Here is a 24732-nt window from a genome sequence, read left to right on the forward strand (position 1 = left end):
TCCTTTCTCGTGGGACAGCAGTGAATCCTAAGTGAGTTACACAGGGAGGACGTAGAACAGTACCTGTCACATCTGTAGTAAATGTGTAATGAATGCTAGTTCTTATTATTAAAGAAGAAAAGCAGAGTATCTTATCATGTGGACTAACATTAATTCTTTTTAAATCATCAGGCAGTAAGAACCCAAGGAACAAGAATACTTGACACATATCTTTTGATGGGAATATGGGCATAAGGTGTCATCCATCCAAAGCTGATGGGGCTCTACAAGAGAATGAAGGCTCTGGGTACATGTCGAGGGAAGGAGGAATAAGAACAGGTGGCAAAGAAGGGTGCAGATGCCCTTCACTCTTACATTTTTTATGGAGGACAGCTGATCACTCACACGTGGATGCTTGAGAAATGCTATTGGTTGGCAGTTTGAGAGATTGACGGGTTATTGAGCTCTTCCTTCTCTGAAGCTCTAGTGTATGCTCCCTTGCTTTGTAGTGATTTCTGCATCTATCTTTTTGTACTAGTTTTTAATCAGCTTGAGAGCAAGAATTGTACTTTCCTATCTTTATAATTCCTTCTAAGAGTTGTATAGTGCTTGGTGCAAAGAGTAAAAATCATTGAAACTGTGTCGGATTAATTGTTTTGGGTGTTAGTATGAATACAAATGGAACTGTAATCACAAAGAATTCAAAAGCACAGTGGTCAAACAAAGTAGTTTATTTATCAGGTAACAGCCCCAAAGTAGGTGACTTTTTAAATTTGTTCTTTTTAGTTTTCTTGACAGTAGATATATTTTGACATATTTACACAAACTTGATATGTCTTATTAGTCCTACAGATATACATGATGTGGAGATTCATGATGTAGTGTAGTCACATCGGAAGTAGGTGGCTTTCTTCCATAATGTCATTTAAGGAGGCAGGACACTTTGTCTTGGCTTTATCAACCACTAGAAATTTGTCTTCATCTAGGTGGTCAAGATGATTGGGTTCAGCTGGCGATGTGGCTCACTGGTAGAGTGCTGGCCTAGCATACACAAAGCCCCAAGTTTAATCCCCAGCACCACAATGGAAAAATTTTAAAAAGATTGATTCCAAGGGATGAGAGACAGAGTCGTGGAGGACATGAAGCACCCTTTGATTCTTTGAGGAATAGGATATACTCAGACCCCCTTGGCCAACACCTTACATGGCCTCACCAAGCAGAGAGAAATACTCTATATATGGAAAGCCATTTGCTCAGCTAGTACTTAGGAATATAAAGGATGAAGGGAAGAATGACACTGAGAAATCATTAGTCTTTGAATACTTATTAATTCTGGAATATTTACTTGACATTTCTTTTGTGTTCCTTAACGAGAGATGAGATGGGGAGGGAAAGGAAGAGATTTCAGAGCTGACACCCTTCTGTACCAGATTTTGTGTCCTAGGCTCCTGAACTAGCCCTCTGCAGCTGATATTCTGTCTTTCCAGGAAGCCACAAGTGATATTTGGTCTGAGGCCAGATGGACTGCGCCACCTATAACTTTATAGCTACAGATATTCTGGGGAAGTAAAATGGAAGAGAACAGGGAGTTATATGTAAAACACGGTATGTCCTTTTAAAATTAAATGTGCATATTTTGGTGTCTGATGCAATTCTACCAAATATAGAAACTACTTGGAAATTCTCAGCAAGCAATCCGAGATCGGAATGTAAATATAGACTTGATAAATCATTTATAGCACAAATAGACAGACACATAAATGTGAGCAAGTCTTTCTAATTCAGGACTTTTCCATTTTTAAGTCATGAAAACCTTGCAATCAAGCAATTTTGAGGCATTAATCATGTGAAAAAACTTTGCTGATGTAAATATTCAAAGTAAATGGCAATAAAATGAACAGTTTACATTAGTGGACAATTCATGACCATCAGAGGGGGTAGTTAGAAAAGTCATCAGAGTTGGAATCACTTCACTTTTCTTCTTTTATTTGGGGCATGGCAATTCAATTGCAATGCAGTCTGCCTATTTGTGGTCAGAGGACTTCCTTTGCTCTGATTTTATCTCCTTAATTATACTTCGGAATAATTGCCCTAATAGAGCCTGTAAAAGGAACTGTAATTTTTTAGTTAGGAGAGCATGAAATAACTATATTATATAAATATATAAATTATATATTTTACATAAATAGCAATATTCTTATGAAATATTATTATATAAAAATCTAGTGATATCACCCCCCACACACACACACGCACATGCACATGCACACACACAAACCAGCTTTAAAAAATACCCCTAAGAAGCACAAGGTCATGCTTTCCTGAAGCTCTTCTACTTGAGTTTGAAGGTGGGGTACTTGAATTGGGGGGACTTCTGTTTACCTCCATGAATGAACCACACGAGCAGGGAGTTGAAGGGACTCTGGTGTGTTCACATGCTCTGAAGCCTGTCACTGAGATCAGGGCACTGATAGGAAGTGCTTGATCCACTCTCATTTTCACGGAACAGCCTTCCCCATCTGAAGACAGTAGGTTGAGAACCTCTATGGGACCAAATCATGCAGGTTCTGGCATACTTACTTATCATTACTGAAGTTTCAACTCTGGTTAGAGAAGTTTACCGCAACTGCCTTTACCTGAAATCACTCTTTACTTTACCCTGTCACTGTGTGACATCACCATTTGATGTTCTTCTCTATCCTTACTCCCACCAGACTGTGCATATAACAGCAGGGACCAGATTTATGGGTCACAGCTCTGTCTCTCATGCCTAAAACAGCACTTAGAGGTGGGCATGTGAGGGAGGAAAGTGTGGGGCCCAGGTGCTCAGGTTGTCCCTGAGAAAATGAGGACCCTCAGCTCAGACAAGCCTGTGGCATCAACAGATGGTCCCAAGAAGAATATAGGAGCTCTTCCATTAAGAGTATTCTGAAGAAGGTTCTTATGTGAGCTCCAATCAAACAACCTCATGGTGAGTAAAGACTCTCAGCTTTGTCAAAATGGTAAAAATAGATCAGGAAAAAATTAAAGAATACTAAAAGTGCTAGTGAATTATTCCTTCTACATGAATCTAAGTGCCTATGCGTGTTTGCAATGCAGTCAAAAAACTATTTTGTCATGAAACATATCAATTATTTACTGTAATTTATTTGGGCAATGGTTGGTTTTTCCAGGTCTTTCAGCAAATGCAAAAGGAATTTTTTAAAAAATGATTATCAAACAATTGTTCTTTGCCAGACATTATAAATATGAATGTAATCTGAGAATTAGAGGGAAATAATGCATATACCTTAGAATAGTTGTGCTATCCAGGCAGATAAATTATAGGAATGCAATTTGGTTAATTATTTAATTTACAATGTGCAAGAACTTAAGACATTTCTGTTCATTCTTCTCAGACAAGCAGAATTCTAGTGATAAAACAGTATTGAGTTTTTCTGATTACATAAATGATGGACAGTAGTGGTATTTTAGTTAAAGAGAATAGAAAAGCAAGACAAGTAGATAGATGAAAATATTCACAAGTGTCTATAATCCTTTTTAAGGGAACAATCATTAACTATTTCCTATATTATTTGATATTTTTATACAACAGGATTTTCCAAAATTAATTCCAGTAAAACGAGGCATTTAGATGAATAATGATATAAGTTTAGGAAATGCAGGGCACTCCACCTCCTTAATTAAAGTAAGCTATTTAATCTTGCTTAAATTGGTGTTTCCAAATCACTGACAACAGGATTGATTTTTATTAAAATCTACTAGAATGTTCCAATAAATAACATGTCTTAACAGTTAACAGGCATGTAATCATATCAGTCAAAAATAAATTTAAATCCAAATGGCAGAAGATTCAATCACTGTAGTTTTACCAGGCAGGAATTCATTTTTCTCATATAATAAGCAGGGCCCTGGAGCCCCTGCTGTCTTCTTGTCCCACCAACCTAAGTTTCATCTTCATAATTGCAAAAATGGCCACTACACTTCCAGATATTGTCCACTTTGTATAAGTGGAAAAAGAGGGAAAGCAAGGAAGATGGAATGGCAGCAAAGTCTGTTCCTTAAAATACAATCATATTTCTTGGACATATCAGCAGTATTTTCTACCTAAGCCTCACTGGACAACTCTGGTTCATTTGGCTGCCTTGACCCATAAGCATGTTTGATAATTTGGGTAATTTGGCTTTCCAGTTTCTGTGATAGAGGGAGTCATGGGGAAGGGCATAGTGAATAACCTCAAGATAGAAAAACCATAATACTTGCCTCTTTCTCTTCCCTTGGTAGCTCAACATCAACAGAGGCCCTTCCTCATCATGCTCCCTTTCCTCTGGGGAGATCATACCAAGGTATCACAGAGTTACCATATCCAGCTTTAAGCCCAAGACCCGTGCTGTCTTCTGAGTCAAGTCTCAATGCATCTCATGTGCTAGTGACCTACAGGAATAGACATCACGCAATGACAGAGAAAGAATTTTCATGTAGCAAAGTGAGAAAATAGCAAACAAAGAGTAGGGTATGATCTATAGAAAATATACCAAATCCTACTGGTTTTGAATATCGAAGTACTACCTGATCTGGCCAGGACTGTACTTCCTGAATAACCCCATGTGACCCCCAGGCTCTGCCTCACTGAGGATCCTCATTATTCATTATTCTGCATGAATAAGAGGATGATGCCCTTCCTGGAGACTGCAAACCCATTTTAGCCTATTCCCACACATACAAGTTTAAGAACCCTGATCTTGCTTGATAGGAATACACTTCAAGATAATTGTCAGCTAAGCATGAGATTCTTTTGCCACCACAGACAGTTTTTAAAAAATTTAGATTTCTTATCTGTTTTTTTTTGGGGGGGGAGGGCTTAATTCCATGCATAAAAATCCACAGTTACAGAGCCATCCCCTGATGGAAGAACTATGTGATATACCCATTCTCTTTCCCCTTAGATAAGGTAAGATAACCATCACACCTGGAGAGTGGGGAACAGTAACTACCAGAGCACTACCATCTCCTATTCATCTCTCCAGATCCACTCTGTATTTTCTCAACTCTTAAATGAACTTAGGAGTTCATTTTCCCATACTTACTGTACTCTCTTTTATCACATGTAGACCCATACCCTGATTAAACATCCCATTATTTTTCTAAAATTCGTTTTCTGTTTCACATATTCGATATCAATAATAAAAGCAAATGTGACCAGCTCATTAAAGTAGTCTGAAGTCATTGGCTCACAGAAAATAGCTCAAGTTTTCTCCCTCTTCAACTATTCTGTTTCTGATCTCCCTTCTGTATTCTACATGACATTTTGAGCAGCTCTAGCATATTTTCAATTGGTTTAGGCTCTTAAAAAGTAGTCATTTTGGGTGACTCGTGTTCAGATATTAAAAGTACAGTGTGATCAAAATTTTGGTCTTACATCTAATTAAAATCTTTCCCTCTCCCCAATAATTAAAGCCTGACCCCTGACAGGTTTTCTCTCTTCTTTCATCCATACATTTTCCCACTTCTGGATTTCCCCAGATTTAGCAGAAGAAGGAGTTAAAGGAAGAGGTACGAGGTCTTATCCATCTGTAACACCTTTGGTGTCTTCTTCTACTGCTTACCGTGGGCAAGACACAGGCTGAACTATTACAGCACTACCACTCCCCATTGTTCCTGACAGTTAGGTACACCTCATCTGTCTTAGCACAGTTGCTTCTGAATCATGTCCCCTCATAGCAGCTATGTCTTGACCACCACTTACCCAGGAGAAATGCATGCCCTTAAAGGGGTGGAAATGTGACTGGCCCAAATGCTCACCCCTTTCTTGTTGTCTTGCTTTCCTCTAATATTGTGGCGCTTCTTCTGTTTTCATTTTTTCTCATGTAAACAACAGGTATTGACCTCCATGTTCTTGTAACTCCTAAACTCAAGGGGATCTATCTAATTTTCCCCCACCAACTCTCTCACCTACTTTTTCATCTGACTCTTCTAACGGAAGCACCCAGACTTGCATTTCGGAGTTGGTGAACAGAGGGTGAGGTGTCCACCTCCTCTTCCCTCTCTTACAGGGGTCCTAGAAGTCTTCCCTTAGAAGACTTAGAAGGAGGGAAGACCTCCCACCCAAACAATGCTCTCCCACTCTACCTCTATGAATTCCCTTCTCAACAGCCCTGCTTATTCTGAGAAAGCCTAGGGAGACAAGTGATGGTCTTAGCACTGGTTTAGCTATCTTTGAATAATGTGCATAGACATTGTCAAGAGAAGACCTCTTCAGAGAGTGTAGGTTCTAATAACTAGGGTCTTTGGTGGAGGAATTTAGACAAAAATTCCAAGATATCGAAAGTCTTGAACACCCAACCAACGTTTACTGTTTTCTGTAAATCAGGCACCAAAGTAAGAAATTGCATAAATGCTTTATTTCTCAAAACCCTATGAAGTAAATAATTATCAGTCCATTGTACAGATAAGAAAAATAAAGCTTGGTTGAATGCCTCACCCAAAGGCATATGGCTAACAAGCATCTTAACTGAAATTCAAAAGTTCAGCAGTTCCCTAGAGCCAAGAACATAAACCACCGTGCTGTTTTGTCTCTCCTGTTAAAAGCCCTTTGCCTCCTTGTTTCTCCCTTAGTACAGGGATACTTCTCCTGCTCTAGTCTCTCTAAGAAAACCCAGGGAAACCATTCCTCCAGATAAGGAGATGACCTGTTTGGGAGAAAGAAGGTCTAACAGGAACATCACCATGCCTGACTGTCTGTGTACTGTCTGTTGCTCTTTTCACAGGTGATGTCTGGTTGAGCTATGCAACAGAGGCAGTATGTTCCACAGGCTGAAAATATTGCTTGCCCTAAATGACTCAGGAATTTGACTCCAACTTTGTAACTCACCTTTGACACACCATTCAGGTGGCTGCTCTAGAGCTATCCAGGGTTGTAGCTACTCCATGGTCATTATGGATATTAATTGTAAAAACTTAGAAAGCCCTTATGAGTTGAGCAATTATTCTCAGACTTTTAATGATGCTAAACTGATAGTTGAGTATGTGACATGCTTAGAACCCTATGAAATCACCAATATCTACTTCTGAAATACAAAAATGGCAATTTCATGTGTTTTAGCCAAAATAATACATAGTTTTCAAGTGAAAGAGATATAGGGTTTGAATTCAGTGTCCTTCACTTATGAGATATGTGACTTTCCCCCAAATCTCTGTCTCCTTTCCTATAAAATATAGAATAGCTAATTCCTTCCTGTCAAATTTGTTATGAGATAAATTTGTACAGAGTACTTAACATAGTTTCTACTGGAAGTGAGCTTTCATGACTGATAGCCTGTCTTTTAAAAAATTCATATTATTATCATTAGTGAGAAGGTATCGATCAGTGAACTTTCATGAGATCTGAGGCCTGGCCTTGATTGGCCAAGTTACATGCCTTGATGCATCTTGGCTGGGATAGTGGTGGGTACATGGAGAATGGTGACCTTCCCTACTAAGTGAGACTTAACTTTCTCCCTGAAATACAGGATACTGAGAAACACTGTTCTAACTGCTTGATTAGGTCATGTTCACCCCAACCTGATGTTTTAAAAAATTTTCTATCTAGTGAGTTGGGCTCCCATTTGTTCAAACAAAGACTAAAGCACATATCAATTGTCACTCAGATTGCTCATGCCCATGAGCATGCAGTTGCTGCCAGTACCAGCTAGCAATATATCCCAGGTCCTTTAATGTAGAGAGCTATATTCTAGGTGAAGTCTAAAACTGATATGTCCTGGCTGGGGAGGTGGCGATGCAAATATGTAGAGAAAGGATGAAGACAGATGAGGCGGAGAATCCAGATCTTAGAATTCCTGCACAAAATACCATGGAACTAAATTAGGCTCATTTAAAACCCATAGGTTTTCAAATATTTTAAGAAAAAATGTAACTAGAAAATTATATTCTCTAATTTTTATGTTAATGGTTAATGGTGTCTGTCTTAGGAAAAACACCACCAAATGCAGTGTTGAGAGCTGGTAGCTGGGAGAGACTGAAGAACAGTGTCAGAGCAACATGGAAATGGACAAGGAGTCAGGGAAGTTGAATAAGTCTAGACTCTGGGGCACCTCATTTGCATGAGCTCCTCCTAGGCCCCTGTATCTAATTTCATATTTATCTGTTGTATTGTCTGTCATTGAAAAGGCACCTGAAGCAGTGCAAGCTTTCTGCATGTTACAACTCAGTTCTTGAATTTTCTCATGAAATTCATTATGAAGTTCAAGAGGCAGGGTGATGTGGCTTGTGATGGACACAGAGAAAGGGCCAATGTGAACAGGCGATGGGATGAAAGCGGGTATCCAGTGTTCAGAGGGAGTGAAACACAAAGGGCAAAAGTAAGCCCACTTTGCTCCCCCAATCTTAGGAGAAACTGAATTTTCACTATATATGATAAGGAGATTTCTTCTTCCTTTATTTACATCATAGCCCATGAAGTCCCAAGTTTTTAATTCTACAATTATTTTAGTCACACAGATCCATTAAAATGGGTCATTATTTTTGCTCAGTTTGTTTGTCTAGGTGTTCCCCATCTGGAAGAATGGGACAAAGTGGGTTTTAAAGAGAACAACTCTCACGGGGTAGAGTGCTTGGCAGTGATAAGCATGCCTAGCTCTGGGATATATCTTTAAAAAAAGTTTAGGAGTAGTGATTCACATCCACATTTGGTTTAATCAGAGGAACATTCTTGTTATTTACATTATATACATTTAGAGTGTGTTTGGATTAGCTGAACTACAACATCCAAGAACATTCACGGTGCTCATCTCTTAGGTTAAGGTCCCTTTGAGGCCATGCCTCTAATGACCTAATGATCTCCCACAGGGCCCCACCACCTTGTAATGGGCTACTCTGGGACCACACCTGTAAAATATGGGCCTTTGGGGGACACATATTCAAACCACAGCTCACCTCCACTGCTCTGTGGTTACAATGGAGATAAAGGTCTATTATTGCATTTCTTTGGGTATACTATCATCTGTTGTTTATGTATAAAGGTTTATCTTCATGAACAGGGAATAACAATATAGTTACTGAAAGAGAGCACTGCATGAGGTAAGTACTTCATAAATAAAAAGGACAATGACAACGAGTTTGTCCACTGCAGATCTCTGTGGTTTCCTAGGTCCTGCCTGTGGGAAAGCTCCTTCTACTATCTCTTCACCACACATACCTGAATGCTCCAAAGTGATTGTTTTACCTGGTGAGCTGTGAGCTCTGGAGGTGAAATACTTCTAAAAATTGTCCACAAACTTTCATCTGTTGTTGATGGAGAGATGCTGCAGAGATTCCTTATTGATAAGCATCAATATATCAGTGGCTAAAAACTCATCTGGAAAATAAATGACATTTGTCTGAGGTGATAGAATAGATGCCAGTTACCCTGATCTGATCATTACCCACTGTATACATGCACTGCAATGCCACGTTGTAAAAATATGTGCACAATTGTTTGTACAATTACCATGTGTCCATTTAGAAATCTACATATTGAAATTTTAAAATAATAAAAACATATAAAAAAAAGGAGGGAATTTTTGGTGAAATCTTTTCTCTGTAGAAAATCTTTGTCCAGAGCTGATTTCCAAAGTGCCTTCTCTTGCACTTGGCTTCCTAGAGTTCTTCCTTCCCTGGTCAGATGTTTCCCTGGGTTGGTTGTAGATTTGCAGGCATTCCTATGAGGACAGAGATGGATGAGGTGTGTGGGTTTGTTGATATTCGCTGGGTATTTTTAGCCCCTGGTTAGCAAAAGTAAAGAGCAGCAGGATGGCTTTTATTGAAGATGAAGCTTCACATCTGCTGTGAAAGTCCCTTTCTCCAGGAGAACCCATTTTAGTCAAGAGCTATAGTAGCTGACTCTGGCCCTGCTGCGGGGATTTCTGCCTGAGTCCTGGCATCTGATGTCATGGGTCTTGCTGTTGCTGGGAGCCTTCCTACTCCTTAAAAGGCTTGGTGTGTAGTCTGTCATGAGACTAAATCTTAAAGACTATAATCATAAGTAATTTAGTTAAACGTGTTTCTAAAGTATGAGGAATTTTGTCCATCTTAGGAAGTGCTTGCTACAGGACTTAGCTACAGTGGGCTCAGAGTGTGGGGTAGAATGAATACTAGTTTCCCTCTCTCAGGGCCATTCTCCACTCTCATCCAAATAATAAATGGCTGCAATCTTGTTTTAAAGTTTTCTTACTTAAAATAAGGTAAAATAGATATAGTTAAATGGTGTATGTCTCTATTGTATGCCTAAGTGAAGAAGGTATATATGTATATGTGAGTGTGTGTGCTCATTGGCACATGCAAATGTCACACATACAGGTACATGCGCAGTTCCTTCCAGACACATGCTGGGCTTCCATTCCCACACTTCCGCTGTTCATTTAGGTATCAAGGGCCTTGTCCTTTGTTTTGCTCTGTGTGTCCTGTGAGGTTGAGAAAAGGGTGGTGGTATCCACACAGCCCCATGTGATGGACTTTAGCAAAGCCTCGGGGGCTGGGTACTAGAAGATGATACACAAGCATCACGTAGATAACTTCCCAGCAGAAGCCCCTTCCCCAGGGCGAGGGACAAGAGCTTTGGTTCTCCTCTGAAGAACCAAGAGCCCACAGTGGTTGGTGTCCACAGGGCTCCCTGGCCTGAGCTGCCAGCAGGGTAGGCTCCTAGTGCTGCCTCTGCTCCTTGCTCAGTGAATCCCTGACATCCCCCCCACCTCCTGGGTGTCTCTCTTTTCCTCTTTTTTTAAAATTTTTTTTATTTTATTATTTTTTCTTTTTTTATTGTTGGTCGTTCAAAACATTACATATTTCTTGATATATCCTATTTCACAGTATGATTCAAAAGGGTTATGAACTCCCATTTTTACCCCGTATACAGATTGCTGCATCACATCAGTTACATTTCATTGATTTACATATTGCCATTCTAGTGTCTGATGTATTCTGCTCTCTATCCTATCCTCTACTATCCCCCCTCCCCTCCCCTCCCCTCCCCTCTTCTCCCCTCCCCTCTTCTCTCTCTACCCCCTCTACTGTAAAACATTTCTTCCACTTGTATAATTCTTCCCTTACCCCTCACTTCCTCTTGTATATAATTTTGTATAACCCTGAGGATCACCTTCCATTTCCATGCAATTTCCCTTCTCTCTCCCTTTCCCTCCCACCTCTCATCCCTGTTTAATGTTAATCTTCTTCTCATGCTCTTCTCCCTACTCTGTCCTTAGTTACTCCCCTTATATCAAAGAAGTCATTTGGCATTTGTTTTTTAGAGATTGGCTAGTTTCACTTAGCATAATCTGCTCTAATGCTATCCATTTCCCTCCAAATTCTATGATTTTGTCATTTCTTAATGCAGAGTAATACTCCATTGTGTATAAATGCCACATTTTTTTTATCCATTCATCTATTGAAGGGCATCTAGGTTGGTTCCACAATCTTGCTATCGTGAATTGTGCTGCTATGAACATCGATGTAGCAGTGTCCCTGTAGCATGCTCTTATTAGGTCTTTAGGGAATAGACCGAGAAGGGGAATAGCTGGGTCAAATGGTGGTTCCATTCCCAGCTTTCCAAGAAATCTCCATACTGCTTTCCAAATTGGCTGCACCAATTTGCAGTCCCACCAACAATGAACCAGTGTACCCTTTTCCCCACATCCTCTCCAGCACTTGTTGTTGTTTGACTTCATAATGGCTGCCAATCTTACTGGAGTGAGATGGTATCTTAGGGTGGTTTTGATTTGCATTTCTGTGACTGTTAGCGATGTTGAGCATTTTTTCATGTACTTATTGATTGGTTGTATGTCCTCCTCTGAGAATTGTCTGTTCAGGTCCGTGGCCCATTTGTTGATTGGGTTATTTGTTATCTTATTGTCTAATTTTTTGAGTTCTTTGTATACTCTGGATATTAGGGCTGTATCTGAAGTGTGAGGAGTAAAGATTTGTTCCCAGGATGTAGGCTCCCTGTTTACCTCTCTTATTGTTTCTTTTGCTGAGAAAAATCTTTTTAGTTTGAGTAAGTCCCATTTGTTGATTCTAGTTGTTAACTCTTGTGCTATGGGTGTCCTATTGAGGAATTTGGAGCCCGACCCCACAGTATGTAGATCATAGCCAACTTTTTCTTCTATCAGACGCCGTGTCTCTGATTCTTTTCCTCTTTTAATGGTTCAGAGGTACAGAGAGGGTGAGATGGTTAGATTCTCTCCTTATTCTTTTCCCCATTTTTTTTTATTATGGCCCAATTGGTCTAAGTTTCCTAAAGACATTCCATTTTGCTTACTGAAAGTCTGTTTTAGTATAAAACTACGCATCTCCTCCCCTTAACACACAGGTTTTTCTTTTGTCCTTTTTTTATTCCACTAATGTTGCTTCTGTTTTTTCACTGAGTATCTTTTGTACAGTAACAGAAAGACTTCATTTGTGGAATTGAGGATAGGAAATGCATAAGAGTTAGTACATCATGCTAGGTTGGTAAATACACTTAAATTCTTATGTGGGGAGGGCTGATCTGAAAATCCAGGTATTATATTGGAAATTTGAGCCTCAAAAAAGAATTCACTTTTTAGAATTTGCTAATTTCTATTTCTGGTAATGTGTCAAGTTAGATACTTTGAGCAAGCCTCTTACTGAACACAGTACTGGATTAATACAAAAATAATGATCTTTTAAAATATATTACTGAGTTACAATGCAAGGAAGAAATGCAAAATATGAGGCCTGGGTTTGCATTTATTTCTAGTGGCTACTAGAACATAAGTTTCACAAGGGCAGAAATGGTGTCTGTTAATTCTTAATTGTTCTATCTTCTGTCCTGAGAACAGATAGTGAGCAATCACAGCACATCCTAGGCAGTCAAAATTATTTACTAAATCAATGCAGTATGAGTTGTTTCCCTATGGGAGTAGAAGGTTATAGACATGGGAGGGTGAAGGCTAGAATAATCCATGTGGTAATGGATTGGAGTTGGCGACATCATATGAACTCTTGTTTACATTTATATTGATACAGGTGGCTACAATATAGAAATATTCATAGACATATGGACATACAGGAATTAGTATAGATATATATATTACCTGATGCCTGAGCTGAGAGGTCCTTGAAGCAACACCACAGAATAACAATGAGAAAGATGCACCCAGATCTTGGTTTCTAGGAGCATTTTCCAGTATAAGGAAACAGGATTCTTAGAAAAAAGGAAGATTCTAGGACTGTAGTAGAAAATATACAGTATTAGCCTGAAGTATCTTTTAATGCCAGAAACTAAAAAAAAAAAAAAAAAAAAAATGTCAAAACAAAGCAAACAAAACCCTACAATGGGGATGTCAAAGGGACACAGGAGCCAATACCCACTGGTCAAATCTGGAATAATTCAATGAATTCCACCATTATGTACAATTATAAGACACAGAAAAAATATTTTAAAAATATGGAATAATTTAAGCCACTGTGAGTCCATACATATATGAATAAATGATTGGGTGAATAAATAAGTGAGAGAGAAAAGATAAAAATTCTATGGAGAAGAGTTCCAAATAATTATGCAGATCTCTAACCTCATGTTGGGAAGCATAACTCCCCACTCCTTAAGTGTGAACAGGAACAACTTTCTGCAAAGGACACAGTAAGGAAAAGGACGGGAGAAACTACTGTGGAGAAACCATAGGAGCACCACCTTAGTCAGGCAATCCAGTCGACCTCAACAGTGGGAAGTAATGGGAACTGTATGTATTCTCTGTGTGATGCCAGGAGAATGTAATTTCACCTCATGGTCTTCCTCCCCCAAGCCCACAATTCCAGCTCAATTGTAAGATAAACATCAGGCTACTCCAATAAGGAATGTTCTACAAAATACCTGAACAGATCTCAAAATGGTCAAGGTCACTAACAACATGGAAAAGTCTGAGAAACTGCCACAGTTGAGAGGAGCTTAATGACACATGATGATAATGTAATAGGGCATCCTGGCTGAGACATTAAAACATTTTAGAGCACTTGGTAGTATGTTGCTGAGTCTGATCCCCAGGATGGTAGGTTAAAGCCAAGGAAGTCTGAATAAACCATGGACCTCAGTTAACTGCAATGCTCCAGTGTGGGCTCCATAGCGACTAGGAAGGTGTCACGCTAATATATAACAACGAGGAAAAGTTCAGTGTGAGTTCATGAGAACTCCATCATCTCTGCAAATGTCTGTGTAAGCCAAACTATTCCAAAACAAAATGTTTATTTATAAAAGAGATTTACAAGAAAATAATTTTCAAATGACCAAAATTAAACTACAGTGCTGATGTATATACTTTTGGTGGCCTAAGTATTTTTTTAAAAAAAACAAGGAAGGGATTCCTACAGAATTCAGGATAATGGTAGCTTTTGGAGAGAGGGAAAGAACTAAGATTGGGATGTGGCACTTAATTCTCTCAATACTGATATGTTCTCCATTTTAAAAAGAAAGAGATGACCAGACATGCCTGGGATCCCTACAGCTCAGGAGGCTGAGACAGGAAGATAGCAAGTACCTACTCTAGGTACTGAGATAAATGGAATCATACAATATTTGTCCCATTTTGACTGGCTTATTTTACCTGGCATAACATCCTCTATGTCCATCCGTTCTTCCTTATACAAACTGAGTAGTTTTCTATTATACACACACACACACACACACACACACACACACACCATGTTTGGTTTATCCATTCATCTGTTGAAGGGCATTTGGGTTGTTTCAACCTATTGACTTTTGTAAATATGTTGGTATGATTATGCATACACAAATATCTGTTTTAGTTCTTGCTTTCAGGTTTTTTTTTTTTTAATTACATACCCGGAAGAGGAATTGCTGGACCATGTGGCAATTCTATTTCTAATTTTCTCAAGAAATACTATACTGTTTGCGTAGCAGCTACACCATTTTATACTACCATTCACAGTGCACAAGGGTTCCAAGTTTTCCACATCCTCTCCAATACTTGTTTTCTTTTTCTTTTATTTTTAAAACATATAATAACCATTCTAATGGCTTAAAGTTCTACCTCATTGTGGTTGCATCTAATTTCCCTAACAATTAAAAATATATTGAACCTATTTTCATGATTTTTTGACATTTGTACACCTTCTTTGGAGGGATGTCTATATAATCCTGTTGCCCATTTTTAAATTGCTTTTTGTTGTTATTGAGTTGTCAGAGTCCTTTATGTATTCTGGATATTAATCCTTTATCAGATACACAGGATTTATAAATTCCATTCCATGGGTTCCCTTTTCATTTTGTTGATTGTTTCCTTGCTCAACTGTTTTCTTTTTGTTGTTGTTGTTTTGTTTTTTGATAAAGAGTGATTGAATGGAGGAAGATAGCCTTTTCTACAAATAGTAGTGGAACAATTCAACATTCACAGACTGCTCCCCCCCAAAATGAAGCTCAACCTAATTCTCACACCTTATTAAAAAAAATTACTCAAAGATGATTGCAAGCTTAAATGTAAAATGTAAAACTATAAAACTTTTGGGAAGAAACAGGAAGATCTTTGGGATTTATAGGTAGGCAAACAATTCTAAGACTTGACACCCAAAGCAGGACATCTCCAAGGAGAAACGGATAAATTGGACTTAATTAAAATTTTAAAACCCTGTTAAAAAGATACAAGACAAGCTGTAGATTAGGATAAAATATTTGCCAACCACATTTCTGACAAAAGACTAGCATGTAAAACATATGCAACTCTCAGAACTCAACAGTTAAAGGACAACCACACACCACTCAACTAGACCATGGAAAAAGATAGGAGGAGACCTTTCACTGGAGAAGCTATATAGATGAGAAATAATCCCATTAACAATATTCAATACCATTAGCTCTCAGTGAGCTGCAAATTAAAACCAAGGTGTGATATTACTAGCTACCTATCAGCATGGATAAAGTAAAAAATCACCAAATGCTGTGAAGGATTTCTAGTCTGGATCCCTCACACACTGAAGTGGAATTATAAAATAACATGGTCAGTTTCTTAAAAAACTAAATATGAGCCTAACATGCAAACTAGCAGGTGAACTCCTGGGCACTTATTCTAGAAAAATAACTTGTGTTCACCCAAACACCTGTACACAGATGTCCATAGCAGTTTCATTTGTAATATCTCCAAGTAGAAACAACATAGACATCCTTCTCTGATTAAATGGTTCAAAATTGTGTTTTATCCATGTCGTGGAATACTTCTCAGCAATAAAGAAGAACCGACTGGCATATACAACAACCTGGGTGATTCATCTGAGAATTATGCTGAATGAAATAAGCTAATCTAAAAAGGTTACACACTGCATGATTACATTTTACGATAGCATTCTTGAAATGACAAAATTATAGAAACAGAAAGAATTTGTGATTGCCAGGGGTTAAGGAGCGGATGAGGGCAGGGGAGCATCAGGGGTGGCTATGAGGGGGGGAAATTAAAGGTTATTGCTGTGGTAGAAACTTTCTGTATTTTTACTATAGTACTCTCAACACCCTAGTTTTAATATTGTACTATAGTTTTGCAGGACATCACTATCTGCTTCTACTGGGTAAAGAGTACACAAGATCTCTATTATTTCTTACAAATGCATATTAATTTATAATGGTCTCAGAATAAACAGTTTAATTAAAATAGGTAAAGTCATTAGAAAATAAAATATGACTTACTTTTTAATGTCTTAAGGTGCCAGAAGCAAGACATAAGTTGCAAATGTATCTAATAGTTTTGGAATTGAGATGAGACGTTCCCATTAATTTTAGACAAAATGTTTGTTTTATATGGTAGAAATTACTTGAAGCACAGAGATTTAAATAGAGTTACTAAAAATGCTCATATCAAGCCAGGAATGGTGGTGCATGTCCATAATCCTCGAAACTTGGGAGAAGAAGCAGGGGGATTCCAAGGTGAAAACCAGCCTGGGCAAAATGGTAAAATCTGTGTCAAAATAAAAACTAAAAAGGGTGGGATGTAGCTCAGTGGTAGAGCATTCTTGAGTTTAATTCCAAATACATCTTTTTTAAAAAAAGAAGGCTCCTATCATTAAAGTTTAAACCTAGGATGAATAAGTGAAACTCAAACACCCTTTAGGGAGTGAAATAGGAAAGGGAAATGATTCAAAGACTCCTAAGGTCAGGGTGTCCTCCTCTGCAGGACTTACATGTGACCACATGAGGGCGCCACTATTCCAGATATTACTGGGCAGAAGGGAAGGTAGAAAACCTGGAGAAGGGTGGAATAATATGGAGATAAGTTAAGTCTTTTAAGTTAAGTACTTAGTGTTTTTTTTTTTCCCCTTCCTAAGAACTCAAAATTGGGTGTTGAAAATTGATAATTACTGGGCAAATGAAGGGAGGGCAAGCAGGTGATGAAACATGCATGAGGAAGTCTGAAGAGTCGGAGTAAGAGACCTTACCTTCACATCCTGAGGATTCATTCTTCCTACATCAGCTTATGCATCCTCAGGTACCGTGAGAACCACAAGTAGGTATCAGATCCAGTTAAATGTGAGACTGACTTCCCATGCTCAGTAGGTAAATGCACAAGATTTACAAGTAAAATGATCTCAAAGAGAACTTACCCCGAAATCTTTGGCCTCATCTTTTAGATCAGGGTTGTACAAAGGGGTCAGAGATGAGAGAGGAGATACTGATGAGGGATGTGGCCCTTAGATTAGTAAATGGAATTCTTATTTACTCCCATCCAAGTACTAACCAGGCCTGACCCTGCTTAGCTTCCGAGATCAGACGAGATCGGGCGCGTTCAGGGTGGTATGGCCGTAGACAATGGAATTCTTATTTACTAAGAATTCCTGCTCTGAGTTCTCATCCTCTTTTCCATGGGAAAGATTTATCTAATGGATTTAGACTATCATCCAAACCTTAGCCTGGAATGGACCTGGGGAGGCTTCCAGGAGAACTCTGAAATGGGTTTCTCAGTCAGATGACACAGAGGTCTGGTGCTCAATCTATGCTTAGAATAATGTGGAAACAAACTAAACAGACTCCTTCCCACCAGGAAATCCAGAGGGAGGAAGAGGGTGGCTGCTGGATGCCCAGGGGCTGAGGAAGGAGTTGCAAGTGCCCAGCCCACCACGAGAAGCATTTACCTTGGTTATGGAAAGTGTGGGAAAGTTTTGAAGAACACCTGCAAACCCTCCCATGAGAGAGAAGAGCTTAGCTTCCTGCCAGCCCCAGGGAGTCTACAGCCTTCAGCCAAGTGAGAACCTCTTCATCTCCTTACATCTTCCCTTCCCCTGCCAGGTCCTTGGTGCTGAGTATCACAACCAGGTCTCAGTGGGAAAATGGGAGGAGATTTAAATCTGGGTTCAGAATTTTGATTATTGCATGACTCTGGACCTTTTGTTTTCTGAACTGAGATTGTTTTACGTGAAAATTGTTCTGAAATCTTGTCTAAGAGTCACTAGAAAAGTGGTGGACTTGCCCAAAAGTTTTCATTCAGGGAGAGGGGAAAATTACCCTGTGAATGGAGTTTAAAGGACAGCAGAAACAAATGTTAACAAGTATTTTGTACTGTGGTTAACCTCTTGTTATGTGACTGGGGGATAAGCTATCTCTTATGTGTTGCTTTTATCCATGGCCTTGAATGCATCATTTCCTTGGCTGTTGGAGAGTGCTTCTGAAAAGCTAGCTTCTTAACTTTTGATTTATGGAGTCAATGAACCAATAAGATAAAGTTACAATGATAAAACCGAAGCTCTGTTCGTAGCAACAAATAGAAGCACTACAATGACTTATACATTAAAAGTACAGAAAGAGTCTCAACCTTTACTTGTCCCAAAAAAGAATTCCTGAATTACTTTTGTGACCACCAAACCTTCAGTCTTCCTCATCTCAGGAAATGATACTACCATTCATTTGACTTCTCAGGATAAACACTTAGAAATTCTTCTTGGTCTCCTCCTTTCCTACACCTACTATTCAACCAATCTACGAGAGGTCAGTCATCTCTGCCTTCGAAATTCATCCTACAATTGACAATATCCAGCCTCCCAAGCTCTGTATCCTGGACCACCCCTGATCTCTCACATGAGCTCTTGCAAATGCCTCTTGACCAGTCTGTGTACTTCATCTCTTGCCCTCTTACAATACATTCTCCTAGTAGACAGACTGATCTTTAAAAGCCTGCAATGTCAATGGAACACCAAAATCTGTATTCTGCTAAGAGCTCCTATGATCTGACCACTGCCAGAATCATGGACATCATGATTTATGTCTGCCCTTCATGGACCTCTTGTGATCACACCAAGATCATTTGCACCAAGATCATTTCCCCTACATCTTTTCACGGTGTGTAACTTGAATTATCAAAAGAGTTCAATATTCTGTTCAGTTTCACATCCTCAAAGACTTTTATTTTGTTAGTAAATGTTCCTTCACTATGACAAAATACCTGAGATAATTAAATTATAATGAGGAAATAGTAAATTTGTCTCACAGTTTCGGATCAATGATCAATTGTCCCTGCTGCTTTGGTACTATGATGGCACAGCACATCGTAGTAAAGGAAACTGCACACATCATGGTGGCAAAGTGAAAGAGAGGAAGAGGAGGGACTCAAATTCCCACCAGACCCCACCTCCTAAGGGTTCCACCTCCTCCCTATCATGTTATGGGCTTTGGAAACAAGCCTTCAACACCGGGACCTTTGAAGAACTTTCAAGATCCAAACTATAGTACTAACCCTTATAGAAAAAACACACTCTTCCTTACTAGATGTCTTTTTAGACTATTTTATTTTTCTTTTACAAGTTGCTATCTGACATTTTATTACTTGTATTATCATCTGTTCACCCCATGAGAACAGGAACCAAGATTGTTTTATGCTTTGAGCAAGTGGAACAACCCTAACACTTAAAAGTACTAAAATAACATTTTATGTATTTATTAATTTGTTAATTAAGCAGTTAATTTTTAGAAAGTTGATATATAGTATAATAAGCAGAGCACTGATTTGGAGTCATGGGTTTGAACAAATACTTTCTGTCCTTCACTTTCTTCACTTTAGTGATAATCCTGAAGGTAACTCGAAGTCCTGTAAGCCTAAATTTTAAGAGAACTATCTGGGAGATAGGATGATACATCTGTTTTTTGCATTATATATGCAAGTATTATGAATCAACACATTCTTATGCCTCTTTTGGGTACAATTTATCTGTCAGGCTTTCTCTCTCTATTTCCCTTTCTTTCTTCCTAAGTTTTATCATCCACTTTTATGTGCCAGGTGCTAGGCCAAGTGGTCAGGAGACAGTAATTCAAACATTTTCTCTTCTTTCGAGAAACTTACAACCTGAAAAAGAAGGCAGAAGTATAAACAAATGAATTAGAATATAGTTTGAAAAATGCATAAACAGAAATGTTTTTCAAATATAAGGGGCATTCACAGTCTGGGAGCCCAGAACAGAGTGAGAGAGGGAGAGACTGTGTGAAGTACCTTCTCTGAATCCTGCAATATTCAGGGGAAAGAGAGGGAAGCAGTGTAGACATAGAGGACTATGTCCAGAAAGATGAATGCAGAACCACCAGTTCACTGGGCTACTAGTTGAATAGTCTCAGCAGTATCAGTCATGGTAGTTTGGGTGGACAGGTGCATGCAAGAGCAGAGTGCAGTACTTCGAGGAGGAATTTGGAAAGGGTGGAAGAGCAGACCTGTTGCATGAGTTTCCTTCTGGGATGTTCAGGAAAGAAGAGAAAACCAGGAAGGAAGAGGAGTCGAGGAGTTGAGGAGATTTTAAGGGTGGGAAAAGCCTAGGCATTGTTGGGGAAAGAACCAGGAGAGCCAGAGAAGAGCTAGATTTGGGCAGGAAGATGGAGCAGTGTGAGAGCTTATGCCTTTTGAAAGGAGGCTGCAGGGGAAAGAGATCCAGAGTGCAGCACAGGGATGGGACTCATCTTCCTCAGGGACCACAGAGACAAGGGAAGGAAGACAGGCCATCTCTGGGTATTTCTTCAGCACAGGTGGGAAGGCAAAAATCACCCACAACCTGTACTTTGTTGGTGAAGTAAATGTGAAGGTCATGCGCTGAGCTGAAGGGAGCAAAGATGGGTAGGAGAGCTGAGGCCGTGAGCCACGGGAATGGCCTCCACACATGAATGCTCCCCCTGAAGTCCTTTGGCTGATTCATGCCCTCAGATAAAGAGATAGTGTTTCTGTGGCCAATTATACTCTCAACCTAATGGGTTACTTTTTTGATGATCCCTGTCTTTATCATAGGCTGCTGTAAGCATTAAATTGTGCGTAGGCTTAGTCTTATTTCTAAGGCTAATTATTGTTAATATTCTTTTGCTGTTTTAACTTCCTAATAAGAAAGCATAATAAACAGTGATGCTGAGAACAGAAGGCTCAGCATATAGTGTCCCAATCAAGAAGGTCTGGATGCCCATTAGTCAGCTGAAGCACCTTACCTGTCAGGTAAGCAGGTGCACTTATCTATATTGCTTAATTTCTTCTTAATGATATATATATATATATATATATCATATATATATATATATATATATATAGGCATAGGCATGCATTCATTCACTAAGCATTTGTTTATCACCTACTGTATGTCAGGCACTCTGGTAGTCGATGAGGACTCAGAAATAGGAACCCAGTCTTCATCTGGAAGGTGTGAAAACTTTTGTAGATGTGGACCTAGTGGTCTATCCAACACATCTGATGAATGTCTAATATTGAAATGAAATACCTCAAGTGTATCCCATGTGGGATATTTTAATTTTATTTCAGTTCAGTTTATTTAGGCTTCTCTTCTGTAACATCTTTTGTTCTACTGCTTAATTGAAAACCACTGAGACTATATTTCACAAGTTACAAAGCTGCATTTAGCACAAGTGAAGTGCAAAGGGTAGCCTCATGTGTGCTGCTTGATTCCCTGCCCTCTGCCCTCACCCCTCAAAATACCATTCTGTGCACAAGTCCACCATCTGCTTTGGCCATTCCCTCATGATGATCTGTCAGACCACTCTGTGGGCAGGAACTAAGGATTGGCTGCTTCCCAAGCTACTGCTGTTAGCCTCTGGGGGGCATTGCTACCCTTTCCTAGCCATCTCTCTGTAAGTAAATTATTTAACTGGAACAAAAGGTAATTTATTTGGAATATAAATAAATAAAAGGAAATGTGTGGAAAATTTCAACTTCATTATAATCCTAGGGAACAAAAAAGTGATAGATTTACTCATTTCTTCTTTATTTTTAGCAAAGAAGTAACCGGTTTTTACTATACTTTGTATCTTTCTGCCCTAGGGATTGAAGAGACATGTTGAGAGTGATCTCTGGAGGACATTTCTAGTTTCCTTCTATCTTCTTTCCTTTCTTTCTCCTTCTCTCCTTCCTTCTTTTCCTATCCTCCCACTGTCCTTTCCTTTCTTCCTTCTTTTAACTATTTATTCATTGCACTAATAGTCACTCAGCACTTTTTTCTGTGCTAGGTTCTGTGTTGGAGTCTGAGGAATTAAAGTAGAATAAGAAAGTCTTTGCCTTAAGGGACCTTGAAGTCTAGACAGGTAGGCAACACAGGCTGTGGTTATACTGGGGCAGTTTTAAGTCTGTATAGTGGTCCACACAGGAGAACCAGAGAGGCTTCTAAACAGAGAGAAGTCAGGTAAGCACTCTCTTAGTCAACTGGTGTGGGATGAGCAGGAGTCAGCCAGATGACAATGGGTGGAAAGAGGGAACGATCTTGACTATTTAGAGCTTTTAATTTAGAGTTTTGATAGAAAGGAAATTGTCAATGAATTTCAATAAGCGTACTGTAGAATCTTCTGGAACACTTCATAAAAGAATGTATTTATCTTGGGTACTTCTACTTGAAAATTTCTCATCTGTCAGTCAGATTTGAATGAAGAATTATTGGAGTGCCATGGAGAATTTGCTTCTCGGGTGATTTGGGATGAGAAGGTGTGAGACTTAACTCTTTTCATGTTAGCATAGGGCTCATTGTTTCTAATAATACTGTATGATCTTCTTGTGAGGGTGAACATAAGAAGTGAATAGAAGTATAATCCACAACCCTCCCAATGAATGAAAAAGGATGGAAATCCCTTCATTTTATTTAACTTTCCGAAGTAGACAAACTTTGTTCTTATTTCCACAAAGTAACTTCTCAACTCAACCTGCGTATCAGAAACTCTCAAGAATGCTTTGAAAAGCACACATGCTCTTATTTCTCAGTAAATTCTGATTTGATAAATCTGATCTAGGACCTAGATATCTCTTCTTAAAAAAAAAAAAAACAACCTACAGATTCTCCTATGTGTCCAACGACCAACGACACTCAAGCAGTATCTCAAAGTGGAAAAGTTTAATGCTCCGAGTCTCTCAGATTTGACTCTGAAATCTGGTTCTGTCACATACTAACCTGGCCAACTTAACAAACCTCTCTGGACCTCAGATTCCTCATCCATGAAATAACATCAATAATACCTACCTTGTAGGTTTTCTATAGAAAGCATGGGAACTTCATTGCAGATGAACCTTACAGAAAAAAAGTGGAATCTCGGGAGCCACCCCTTCACCCTAAAACCCTAATGACCTTTCACATTTCTCAGCTTCTCCTGAGGATGTGACACTGAGAGTAACCCAGGGGACTTTGGCAGTCATTACTACATTGATGGTCCATGCATTTTTAAAAATAAGATCTGTTGAACATTTATTTTATATAAGACTTATTTATTTTCTCTTGAATATCCACAAGTGTCTGTCCCTTCTGACACTATCATAGTTTAGTCTGACACCTGCTTTCACTATTCTACCAGACTCTGTTTTGTTATTGGTTAGTTTTCATTATACATGACAGTAGAATTCATTTTGATCTCATTATGCCAGCATGGAATATATCTTATTCTAATTAGGACCCCCTCCTTGTCGATGTAACTGATGGTGGGATTCACTATGGTGTGTTCATATATGTCCCTAGGAAAGTTATTTTGGATTCATTCCACTCTTATTGGCTTTTAATATCATTCGCCTGCAGTACAATCACATTTTCATTGTTTAAATCCCCTCTCCTTAAGGATCACATCCAAGCTCCTTAGCAGGGAAAACAAGGCCCTTAAGAGCTGCCTGCCGCTCTTATTGTGTAACATCTCCCTGTTGAGCAAGGACTGTAATGAAACATTAATGACTGTGAACAAAGTTTGCTGTCTTGCTACTTTGCATAGTGGATGTTCCATTGGCTTGAAAGACCTTTCTCCCCCTTTTTTTTTGTCCTGTGAAAGGCAAAAATTTTACATCTATTTACAGAGTGCTTATTTGGAGTGGGTCATTTTGAGGATACTGTGTTTCTTTTCAGATCCCCCTTATTATTATGGCATTAACTGTTACTTGTGCTTCAGTAAAGAAACCAAGGGCCAGGGAGTAAGAGGTTGTATCCGAGCCCCCTGCCCTGTCCTTCAGAGCCCTTTGTGTGGGGTCTGTATGATTATACCTGGTATGGAAAGTGAGGGGAAGGAAGGGAGGAAGAAAGGGAGGGAGGGAGGAAAGAGGGAGAAAAGGGGAGAAAAGAAGGCAGGGGGAAGTAGATCTGAATGTATGCAAACAAGAACTTGGTCTTCATTGTCTCTGAATCCTCCTCATGCAGTGCTCAGTTTATAGGTCAGATGAATAAATGCATGTAGGACTGCTTCGTTACTTGATGCTAAGCGTTATGAAAAGATCTATTCCTTCACATCCATGCCTATAATTGTCATTTAAGTCATTTCAAATACAGATAGCTACC

Source organism: Urocitellus parryii, chromosome 10 (assembly GCF_045843805.1).
Source record: "Urocitellus parryii isolate mUroPar1 chromosome 10, mUroPar1.hap1, whole genome shotgun sequence".
NCBI classification, from domain to species: Eukaryota; Metazoa; Chordata; class Mammalia; order Rodentia; family Sciuridae; genus Urocitellus; species Urocitellus parryii.